General features: G+C 37.2%; 1 protein-coding gene across 4 annotated transcripts in view; it reads left to right on the top strand.

The window, feature by feature from the left end:
* Window positions 1-12730, top strand: part of LOC108145150 (homeobox protein abdominal-A homolog) — a 93313-nt gene that overhangs the window by 65734 nt on the left and 14849 nt on the right. The window contains exon 5 of one of the 4 annotated variants that reach the window (XR_005977027.1): window positions 3882-3900. The exons of the other annotated variants lie outside the window; for them this stretch is intronic. The gene's annotated coding sequence lies outside the window, so the exon portion shown is untranslated. Of the gene's footprint in view, window positions 1-3881; window positions 3901-12730 lie in introns of those variants that run through there. 4 annotated transcript variants of the gene reach the window in all.

Here is a 12730-nt window from a genome sequence, read left to right as displayed (position 1 = left end):
GCGTAGGAAAATATATAAATAAATGCACAGTGACAAACAAATTTTCTGTTTAATCAAACTATTTTAAAATCTATTTTTTAAATTTGTTTAACTAAAATGACTTTGTCTTACTTTGTTACTCTAAATATTAACCTTAAAAAAATGGAACGGATTTATGTATAATATTATTTTATATATTTTTGAAATCTATGAATTATTTCGCTGTAATATAATACTAAAATCAGCAAAGCTGATAGGCATATTAAGCATTTGACAAAAAGCTATCCCTCTTTAAATTATGCAACCACTGGGATATCCCATCAGATAAAAACTGCAATTGCAGGCTTACTCTTACGCTGATTGCAGATTTTGTAGCCGTTCATTATTCTGATTGAAGGCGGCCAATGAAAGTTTTATCCACGCCCACCCACGCTCGATTTCTTCCCGCTGCTGGCTAACTCCCTCTCTCAACGACTGCCATTTGCACTTATGTTGTTGCTCTCGCTCTTATTAATTGGTAGTGCATAGGCAGGGACAGTGCGGAACAAAAGTATATTGGCTTGCTAATGTGAGCTGAAACTTAAGCTTATCTGAAAGTATTTTATTGTCAAAAACCTTTTAAATTTGATGTTGTTATTAAAATAGGTTAAAAAAAATTTAAATTTATAGAAATATGTATAAATATATTCTAATATAATATATAATATTTTAATTTAAATTTGGATAAAATTCAATAATTGTAATATTAAACTTTGTGTTCATTTAGACCTTAAGCATCACTAAGTTTATGTTTATGCAACGCACTGAATGCCCATTTGAATGGGGGAATATCTTGATGGCTTTTCGACGACACAACGGTAATTGCTTCCCGGTTTAAATAACTGAAGCTGCACGTGGGTTGGTTTTTTTTTGTTTTTTGTAACCCTTTTTTTTCTGTCGAATCGGCAAGAGAAATTTATTAATTATTTATTGCTGCAATCTCGACGGCGTTTGGTTTTCGGCGTTTCGTCGCCATTGTTCGCTCCAGTCAAAGAGATTTCTCTATGAGCCAAGGCAAGGTCACCGCTGTGAGCTTTAAACTTAACGGTCGCCTCAGATACTTTTTGTATCTGGTGTATGGTATATATAAGTCTTTACAATAATACACGGGCACGAAGTCAGGGCGCACAATTCGATTCAAGGCTTAAACGGAGGAGAGCTATGCAAATAGAGCTGGCAAACCCAATAAATGGGCCGCATGGTGAGCGGGATGGGAGGCTGTGTATATATTGAGGGGCGGGGGGCGTGGCAAGGGCAGGGGTGGGCTGGCAGAAGGCGCCCACGCGCACTTATCAAACCGCTTTTGTTCGACGAGCGCTGTTTGTTCGCTTTAAACAACTGTGACAACTTCTTTAATCAAAATCTCTTTCAAAGAGCGGGGCGTGGCCATCCCCCCGCCCCCTTGGTTTCCCCACTCTTAACCAAATGTGTGTGGGCCAACTTTTGTCTCATTACAATTTTGAAGCTCTGCCTGACAACATTTGATTTCTTGTTTCTGCGCGAGTGCGTAAATCTTTGTGCTTATGTCATTTAGTTTAATGGGAATAGCAAATTATTATTTGATTCCGAATCTGGCTCGCTGTCTGCCGATCCGTTCGATTATGATTATAGGCTCACATTTGTTTCGCGCCTGACAACTGCTGAAAGTTTAATGGGCTCAATAGAAAAATATGTATATATTAAGTCAGTTTGGGAAGTGACGATTAGTATACGGACAAGCAGATTTTAAATATCAACGCTTACGCCATTTAGCCTAAAAAAATCTTAAGGATGAGTATATGATTCCAACACACTTTTTTGAATGGATAAGAAATACAGAATAGCATTGAAAACTAAATCAAATTAAGCAACAAAATTATTTATAAAAAAATGTTTTATCTCGCGTTAAAATAGCATAAGATAATCTAGCATGCATTCGGGTCTGATTTAATGTTACCTGAATGGGCAATAAAATTTCGTTTAAAGATTAAACTGGGCGATTTATTTTGTTTTAATGAAAATAAACTGAAATAAAGATGACTAGATTATACCAGCAATATCTGTATCCCAAATGTACCCATTTATTTCCCTTCAAGCCTAATATTTTTCCTCATAAACGACTTCTTTCTTTCTACCTTTTAAATCGCCACAAAGGGGCGTTCAACTTGCCAGTAACTGTTTTGGTTAATCCATCCATCCCCACCCATTTCTTCCTCTCATTTACATTTGTTAAACTAATTTCGTTTCCCCTCGCTCAACATGCTGACCTTATGGCAAATATTAAATTGTTGTTGCCATCTAAATTTTCTTGCCATTTTTCGTGTATTGTTATGCTTTTTTTGTGATTTTTTCTTGACAAATTTGCTGGCCACAAGCGTGAACGACAAGTGACGGACGGACCGAACTGGACTGTGGGGGACATTGACGTTGACGCAGGCCGATTGTTTGGAATCAAAAAGCGTGTGAATCAAAGCAAAATAAAAAAAATCCAAATAATTTTTTTTTTCTTTATTTTGCCGGCCTGGAATGGTCTACAAAATTAAGCTTTTGTGACGGTCTGCTTTGGCGGCTCTATGTATTATTATTGACAGCGATTTGCGTTGATTTGGTGACCATGAAGTGACGGCTGCTCTTGGGTTCAATAAGCTTTTGTTTTGGCTAATTTATGCAGTGCGGTGCGGGAAAATGCCAAAGCAACAGCCTGAAGCAAAATAAATTAACTGGAGTTAAGTGCAGGAAAGTTCTTTAATTAAATTTCCAATTTAAAACACTTGACGCCTTCCAAAGGGGCGGGGCACGGGGATGCAGCAGGCGCCACGCTTTCATTAAGGAATCGCTGTGGCGACGTCTAGACCTGCAAAAGATGATCAGATCGGACCTGACCAGACTCAGTCTAGAAATTAATGCGGCAAACTTGTTTAGGCTGCTCTAGTGTTGGATATGCGCCACCTGTTGCTGTTTGTTGTGGGAACAAAGTGAAATTGTTTGAAAAATGTATAATTTGTTGATCGCATTTTGATGTTGTCAAACGTGTGAGAGGAATAATAATTATGGAAGAATATTGTACAGCCTGAAGGGCAGAACTTTACCCTTTACTTGTTACTAAAAAACTAAAAAAGAGCAAAGATTACATATTAAGAAAAAGGTTGTTTAATATTTGAGTTTACAATTAATTTTTGGTATTAAAGAAAAATAAAAATATAGAAAACTATAAGTCAGCTGTACAAGACCCTCATTTACATTCAAAGATTTTACCAATAACAGTTGAAAAGTTTGATATTTTTCCAAATTACGCATTTTATTCGCCCTAAAATAAAGAGGAACGAAACCTAAATCAATAACATAAACGTTTTTAGTACTTGCAAACCATTTTCAAAGAAATTAGACATGTGCTATAAGAAAAAGAAAAATTCCATATAAAAAAATCTTTAATCATGTTCTATAACAGTTTTGTTTTGTCATCACATTTTTACTGCTTTATCTATTACCATTACTTTTTATGTCTTTTACTTGAAACTAAAACATCAAAAAGAACACTGGAAATAAATTTCGTAATTGGCTTTACAATTCCAACTTTCAGTTGACTTTATTACTGCCAAATTTGATTACTCAATTTGTCATGCCAAGCCCACTTTCCAATGCTTGCTGTCAAGTTCACTTATTAACTTTCAGCAGACAAGTACTTTGTGCCACTAAACCAGAATTGTATTTTTGGAGCCATCAAGCTGCAGAAAAAAAAGGTTTTTTTTAGTAATTTTCACTTAATAAAAACATAAAACATTTAGTCCAACCATTATAAATCAGTTTCTTTTTGAGCGCTGTTGTTAAAACAAATTACACATAAATGTTGTTAATGCTTATCTGGGATTTCTATCTATTTGCAGGTAAGTGTGAGCCGAGAGACCGAAGGGCAGCTGACCCCATAAACCCAAATAGAATCGTGGCACGCGTGAGTAAAAGCTTCCAAAACGACCATCAGACCATCAAAGCGGTTGTGAGATAAATCTCGAGGCGGAGTCGGGATTCACTTTCTCTGCTTTTAATTGCGGCCAGCTTAATTTTGATGCGTGCGCAATTTAAATGCAGGAAAGAAATCCTCCGTCGCTCCGGCACTTCCACTCTCTGGCCGGATTTTCAGACATGTCGGCGGCATCGCGCGTACGAAAAGTGCGCAAAAGAGCTTGGGGGGAAGAAGTTGGCCAGAGGAAGCCGGAGGAGCAGAACATTTAAGCGGCTTAACCCACTTCCGCGCCACATTATCGTCAACGGCCCGAGCATCATTACCATTGTGTTCGCTGTCGCCTTTGTCGCTTACCTTTTTTAATTTCTTTCAATTACACCGCACTTGTCACACGCACACTGTGGATGAAAATACTACCAAAAGGTTTCAACCATTGGGTAATATTTCGTAACCACTTTAAGTAACCGAATAGAAAGTCTCTTGAATTTCTGCCTTGATTCAAGAATGCTCTAATCTTGACATTGGAATAGTTTAAATACTGCTAGACGTGATTGGTTTAACACAATTAAGTTCTAACTATTAAATCAAGAATATATATTTATATTCGCGTTATGTATAGTAAGCTAATTTTATTATATATGTTATATGTTATGTTATTAATAACATAACAAATATATTTTAGAGAATTCATTTTTATGTAAAATTCGTATTTTCATTTCAAGATCTCAAATTACAAACATGCTTGTGTTCACAGAACATTTTAGTTCCGACAAAAAAGTTCACCTTCTCATTCATTAGCCGCTCAAAGGCAGCTTTCTTTCTAATTAGAGACGTGAATCATATTTTATGGGAAGCGCACCAGAATGAAGCTAATGACGTAAGACGGCTGGCAAGTTGCAACGAAAGTTGCATCACAGTTGGAGTAACAAAGGAAAGTTGGCCTTTCTAAATGCCGCAAATGTTATGTAGAATAGAGGCTGCCACTGCCAAGTGGAATGGCCATTGCAATTGATGCGCCACAAGCTTGGCAGGCCGAGCAGCCAGCGAACACAAAACCAATTTAAAAGCCCCAAAACAGGCAGGCTCAGACTCAGACTCCAGGCTGATAAAGCCGGGCCAGAAGATGGCCAAAAGCATCGGCAAAATGGGCAGCAAGCCGCAGCGGCAGAGCAACAGCTTTTGTAATGGACATGACTACAAAATGCCAGGCAGTAAAAACAAATGAAGCCAAGCCGAATGCAGGGGTCTGGGTCTGGGCATGGCTAATGCAATGGCTATGGCTATAGACTTGGCTTTAGTTTTGGCTCTGGCTCTGGGTCTGACTCTGGCTTTGGCTTTAGCTTTGGCTTTGGCTTTGGCTAACTAAGACCCGTAACCCTCTCGCTCCGATGCCAACTAAGACGCTGACCGGGCGCACTTTCAGTTTTCAAATGGCCAAGACAACGGCAGCAGCAGATAACAAGAAAGTTGGTCTTACTTGCGAGCTTAAATCGAACTGAGAATGCTCTTTCAGGTAAATGCATTTTGAGGAAAAAATTAAAAAAGTTTAAAAATGGTTGAAAATTTTTAAAATTGATGAACTTTTCAATGTAATGAATGTAGAATAAATGTGTAAAGATATGATAACTTATCTGAAGCCATGAAATCAAAAATCAGACTGGAAGGAACAAATATTAAACTGTATTTAAATTTTTTTTCCGGGAGCAATCGTAAAAAACCATGAGATTGAATTCTTGACAACATTGTAAGCCAAAGAACAAAACAACTTAATAAAATTTTTGTCGATATCAAATATCCAAAAACAAAAAGTTATGTTTACTGATAAATATTTTAAGAGCCTTCGGAACTCTATGAAAAACCTGCAGAAATCAATCAATTTCAGCAGGTAAGACAAGATGAGCTAAACATCATTTGTTTACACCACGGAAGAGCCCTTCCTTTAAAGACCTCTTTGCGGCAAAATAGCCAGAATCTCAAGGCAAACAAAATTTGTTATCATATTTCAAACGCAAACATCATTAGACCCATCTCAAATGTGCCCCATCATAGTCCAATCAGTTGGAATACCCGAACTGCATCCAATTTGGTGCCCCCGCCCGCCTCCTTTCCCTTTTCGATGGCCAAACATTATGACCAAGTCGTAAATACCCTTTTTGGTAGTTACTGCAGGCGGGCCAAGCTCGATTCGCTTTTATGGCAAAGTCAAATAGGAAAACAAAATAGAAGTTAATCTAATAACAAAGATTGAGCGCAATAATTTTAGCGATTGGCAGCGCAGATTTACCATGGCCAAGAGCTAAGAGTAAGAGCAAGTTCCTGGCCAGCCAGTCGCACAAAAGTAAAACCGTCTCGCGGTAAAAGGGAGCGTCCTACCCGAAACGCCAAGACCAAAATGCAATCGCTGGCCAAGACGGAGAGCGTGGCCAAAGTCTCGTTAGCGTTTTGGGTCCAGACTATGGCTTTGCCTCTGACTCTGGCTCTGACTCTTTCGTTTGACTTTGGCTGGGGCAAGCAGCAAGTGCAGCTGCTGCCACTTTTGCTGCCGGAGACGCTGTGGCTGCTCGGCTCGTTCGTTGCACTTGCCGCCTCCCGTATCTGCGGAGCAGCCCAGATAGCGTATCTAATGGATACATTTAAGTGCACACACCGAACGTATCTAATCGGCTAAACGTTTTATTAAATTACGTTAGTCTAAGCTTTGTTCAGCTGCCCAGCAGTGGGTGGTTTTTGGGGGAGGAGGAGGGAAAGGGAAAGAAGTGGGTTGCCCGACTGGTTTGGTTTAGTTATTTCGCTGAATTTGCCTAACTGACCTTGCCCAGATGCCAACGCCGATGACTCCAAGTTCAAGGTTAAATGTTTGGAATTTACGAATGACTAACTATTCCCATTGAAATTCTATCTTTGATCGCATTTGTTCACATGATCAACATTAATTAGTTTATAACGCGATATACGTATTAATAAGTAAATTGAATATCATCAATTTTTTAAGTGTTTTTCTTTTTGTTTCAATTACTTTTGCTTTAAGAAAAACGTATTACATAAATGACCTTTTATTTATTAAATGTTGTTTTTTAGAATGTCGTAATGATAATAAACAATTTCAAAGTAAAATAAATTAAATAATAAAATTGAAATAATCAAACTTGTTTAAAATGTTTCCTTAATTTAATTAAATTCTACCGTCCGTTTGCATTCATTTTAAAGTAATTAAGCATTCAACGATTTAAACTCAATTTTAAAATGATTTTCTGCATAAAGACTTGTGCAATCAACTATTTATTAATTATTTCTGTTTGAACAAGAATAAAGACCAACATTAAAAAAAACTATTTGTCGGCTGGAGGCTCCAAACGAAAATTTTTCCTTGAAATTTGCATCGAAAGTTTCACCAAGTAGGAGGCGGTAAATGGGCGTGTTTGAGGCTCACAAAAAGCCAAGCAAACAAAGCCAACAACTGGGGACAAAAGCCAGGACCAAACAGCAAAACATTATTTGAATGTTCTCGTGATAGAACTCGTATTTTGCCCCGCTGGCATTTGTATAAGTTCAATGTGCTGACTTTGAGATCAGCAGAAAACAAATATAAATAGACCAGAAGTTGTCAGGCAAAAAAGAACAATTGCATGCTGAGACAGCCTGCCGAAGACCCACAAATGAAACTGAAATTGAAATCGAAATCAAAACATGCATATGGATGCCGAGGTCCACACAGTCTGAGAGGAGTTTCTGCCAGGAAGCCACACATAAACTCCAGTTGGGGGGATTCGGGGGCAAAAGTTAGCACGACATTGCCATTGCTTCCATGCAAATAAGCAAATGAGCAAACAAATAGCAGGAGCTAGAGGGTCAGCGGAAAAGTGCCAGCATTGGATTATTATTGTAGCTGATACTAAAAGAAGCACACTGAGTGATGCACACAAAAAAAAAATGCTACAAACGTATGCCACGATGTAATAAAAAGGACTTAGTCAGGTGTCGAAAAAAATGATTGACCATAATCTCCTCATATTCTGCAGTTTTACCTTTATTTCAGAATCCATTTTAAATGCGATTTTTATTGAAATGAATAAAGAGAATGGCATTACCAATTAAGTGATTTTTGCTTTACAAATAATCACACATTAAAACGATGTATTTCCAGTTAATAATTTATGTGTACAAAATAAATGCATTAAATGCTTTCAATTAGTATTAAGCATAAGTAATTAAAGGGCAATTCAAATTACAGGCCTTTAATTTAACTATGTTTATATATTTATAATTACAAAACAAGGAAAACAAAAAAACATCGTCAGCCTATTCGCATTTTATTAAATACTAATTAAATGTAATTAAATGTAATGATTATTTAGGCACCTCTTGAACTCTTTTAAACTCGACTTCAATGGTACTCTTCTGAAATAGTAAAAAAACATTTTGCTTTAAGTGCAGGCAAGAAAAAGGACAAAAAGCGTTTATGTGCAAGCGAGTCAAGAAATAATTGCTGCAGTTTTTTTTTTGGTATATATAGGTTTTGTTCTTCCCCTTTTTCAGTAGAACAATTGAAGTCAAGCCCCATTGCATTTTAACTGCCGGCAAAAAGAGAGTCGAGTCGAGTCGAGAGTCGCTCCTTGATTTGTTTGCTTAGGGCGAAAAGCCGGAGACAGCGACTCCTCCGACCATTTGGGCTGCCCTTTTTAGCCTGCAGCATGAATTTATTTGTTTTGAAATTGTAACTTTTGCACTCATCCGCATCCGCAACTGCAACTGCAACTGAAACTGCAGCAGAAGCAGCAACATCCAGAGCATCCACATCATCATCATCATCATCATCATCATTGCCAGTGATTGACTTTTTCCCTTTTTTCCTTTGCTGATTGTGCGGTTTCGATAAGAATGCAACTGCAGTTGCACTCGGTAGCTATATCTTCTCAAAAAGAAGAAGGGTTCAGGCAGCTAAGGAGCACACACACTCATATGTGGCAACGATAAATTAGCAAAAGGAAAAGGAAGTGCATGACTGCCAAAATGTCAATTGGGGGCTACGAAAAAGTGAATACACAAAGCCAGAGAAATGAGAACTGAGAACGGAGGGGAAAGCCATAAGCAGAGCCAACGAATTTTCACTTTATCCGGCAGAGAAATTAAAATGGGAAATGCAGGAGCAAACGTCGTTTGGGGAATGCTCTGCGAAGGGATTTAAATGCGAATTTCAATTGATTGCATTTTCTTATCATTCGCATTGATTGTTCCCAATTTTTCTGTTCACCAGTTAAGCCAGAGGTGACTTACACAGAAAGAAACGCAAAATAATATTTATAGTACATTTTAGCAATTATATAATACATACTATATGTGGGCATAAATAAACTATAAATAAGTTTTAGCTATATTCTGCATTAAAGCACTTTAATATTTTAAAAGATCAATTTTGATTAGTACTTAAAGTTTAAAAGGTGATACAAACATTTAACTTATAGGAAATATTTAAACTATTCGATTCGATCCATTTGTATTTGTATTTTAATTCTTTAATAATTGCACTTCATGCTATATTTTATTTGTTGGTAATTTAAATGCTCAATAAACCAAATGCTATTTAGATAATTTAAAGAGTTAATTTCCTAGCTTTTATATATAGTGAAATCTTTTTCTATTACTTATTTTAGTCTTTATTTTTTGAGCTAAAATGTAACCGTTTTTACTAAATTTGAATATTATTTAAACATTAAACATTCATTTTATATTTAATTTTTACGGCATCTCTTTTCCAATTTAAATGTATTAAATACTGGATCTTCAAAAAATTATGGGACATACCATTTACACTTCTACACTTAATTGATGATGGATGTTTATACATGGCTCTGCCATTTTGGTGTTAATTTTTATATTGTGTATATCGTTATTGTGTTCTATTAATTTCCTCACCAATTGTTTCTCGATTCTCAGAGCATTGGCAAGTCGCCGAGTGCCATTTATAATTTAAGATTTGTTTTCCTCTATTTGCAATTTTCTCCCAATATTTCGCTGCTCTCGATGCTCCCAAACGTGAGCGCGTGCAGAACCGCCGATCTTGAGGGGGATGTTTTGCGGGGGGGGATATGGTTGGGATGTAGCTGGGATATAATGCGGGTGGTGACGGAGGAGTCGGACAATGAATCGCACCGAGGAGCATACATTACAAAGATTGCTGCCGCTTCTTCTGCCGCTGCAACTCTTCTGGTTCTTCGTTTTGGCAGCAACTTTTACTTATTGCTTTGGCTCTGAGCCGTGTTTATTTCAATCTTTTTGTGTGTGGTGCTGGGCTCTGGGCTTTGGGTGTTTCGCTGCTTTTGTTTTCTTTCAATGTGCCAGAAGTCGGGGCCGTGTTCTGCTGCGAATTCGTGAAACGTGATGCCGAAAGTCGTTTCTTCGCCTGTGTTTTTTTACCATTTTTCTCTGTTTTTTTGGGGTTTTCCTTTGGGTTTCTTGTTGATTTTGGTGGAGCTGCCCTTGGTTGTGTTGTTGTTTCGTTTTCCGTTTGTATGTAGGATGCGGATGCTGTACATGTTTGCTCGCATTTGAATATGGAATCCACCGCTCTGCCGGCTGACTTTACTGCCTCTGGCTGGGAGCCGTCATCCTTGTTAAGCGGATCCATAACAGGGCATTGTTTCAGCCAGTTTCGGATGCTGCTGCCAGTCGAGCTTGCAGCCCTATTAAGGCTCGGATATAGAAATAGGAAACTACAGAGATCGCTTGAAAATGTACTCTACTCTTGCTCGCTAAAAAGTTCGCCAACCAAATTTCTTTTAAAGAAAAAAGCAAATTTATTTACAAAGATATATATATATGTAATTAAATAATCATTAAAATTTTTCAGAAATACCAAGGCAACAAAAAATTGAGGACAAATATTGTTTTTGGGCATTTATATCCTAAGAAATCATTGTTTTTGTTTAAATACTTAGGCCCTTATTTTCATCTCATGTTAAATAAAAGAGATTTTAAGCTGATATAAGATTATAGAATGCACAGCAAAAAAAAACTGTACTCAATTTATTTATTATATTCATTACATTTAAAAACAATAAACATTTTTTTAATTATCTTAAAATTAAACTTTTTTAAAGTCCAAAAACTATTTATTACAGATTTCCGAAATAAATGGCGACTGATAAGGCTTTTTTTTGGTGTTCCTAACCACATTCTTAGTTTATTGTTCTTTCTATTCAAATTCGGAATTAATTCGAAATGTTGTAGACCTTTATGTTATCAAATCAGCTTTCAAATATTTCACTGAGGAGTCCTTACTGTATCCAACTAGCAAAGAACCGAAAGTCGCCTGAGAACTTTTCACCCATGGCCATAAGTGAACCGAAAACGAAAGCCAAATTGGCAACTTTCAGCCATTCCTGTCGCTGCTGCTGCGCTGCCGTGGAGAATGAAAAATGTCCGCGATTCTCGCCCTAATTGGTGGCGAAACGTTTGTCGCACCAAATAAATAATGATAATGGCACCCGGAGCGTGAAGTCGCGGGTTCGATTCCTTCCACCGGCGAAATAGCAAAATGTTTATACTTGTGGTTCTGGTTCTGGTTCTATATTTGCTTTGACTTCCACTAAGGCCATTGACTGGCAAAATGCTTGCTGATTGATTGACGCTGCCTTTGGAGCTGCTCACAATTTCATTGCTGTTGTTTTTGGTGGTGGTGGTGGTGGTGGTGCTAGTGGTTTTTGGAGGTATGGTGGTGCGGTTGTATGGTGGAAGTGGCGGTGGCGGTGGCCACGTTGTAATGTAATTAATTGCTTTCCAACCTGTGTCCAAATCACAAAAGGGCAGTCAACAGTTCCAGCGGCGAAGTGGGTCAGCTGTTCACTTGATGAATGTACGGACACATGGTGGTGTTAGCGGGTGGGGGCGGTACAGGTGGTGCCACAGGTAGTGGCAGATGCGGAGATAGGCAGCCAAAGAATGCAAGTTGAGTTGTCAGTCAGCTATTGTATGAGTTATGAAAGTAAATATGGTGGCGAGGGTGGGATGAAAACTTTTCCGATGTATAAACATAAATATAAATAAGAAATACAATAGAATACACCCTTTTTGACAAATTAATAGAATCGAAAGAAGTAATTCTTGAAAGAAAATTAATGAAAATTTATAGCTGAGCATGACGAAGTAAAATTTAATTTACATTTCATTCTTTTACCAACTTAAGCGATTAGAATTTTATTTTCTTTTGATAAAACTATCCAACTGATATAACATCAACATTTTATTAGTAAGAGTATTTCGAATATTACAGGCAAACGCTTTATTTCAAATTACAACTGTAAAAGTAACTTTTATAATTTTCAAATAAAACATAATACAGTTGGTTGTGTATGTTTCAATTAAGTTAAAAAATTAAGTATGACTAGTTGGCTTATACTGACAGGACGACCTGCAGCACATAAAAGACCACTCTTGAGTAAATAATCTGCAAGCTATTCAAAGCCATGTTTAAAAAGTTTTAAAGGTAATGATAGCTTTTATAACGGAAAATAAAATTAAAAGACCATGAAATATTAAATAAGAAATATAAATATATATAAATACATAAACCATATTTTTTTGAACCAACCCAGATATCTTTTAAGAAACCCTCGCTTGACCGCTGCAGTTGGCGGGTTCAGTGAACCGCCGCACTAACTAACTTTTCGTATGAATCAAACGCTAAAACATCAATCAAAGGCAAATTAAGCGTAAAATTCAAAGAGCCGGGGCCAGTCGGCAGTCAAATAATGTAAGGCACAGCGTCCGAGCTTG

Source organism: Drosophila elegans, unplaced genomic scaffold (assembly GCF_018152505.1).
Source record: "Drosophila elegans isolate 14027-0461.03 unplaced genomic scaffold, ASM1815250v1 contig_133, whole genome shotgun sequence".
NCBI classification, from domain to species: Eukaryota; Metazoa; Arthropoda; class Insecta; order Diptera; family Drosophilidae; genus Drosophila; species Drosophila elegans.
This window is presented reverse-complemented; position numbering and strand designations above follow the sequence as displayed.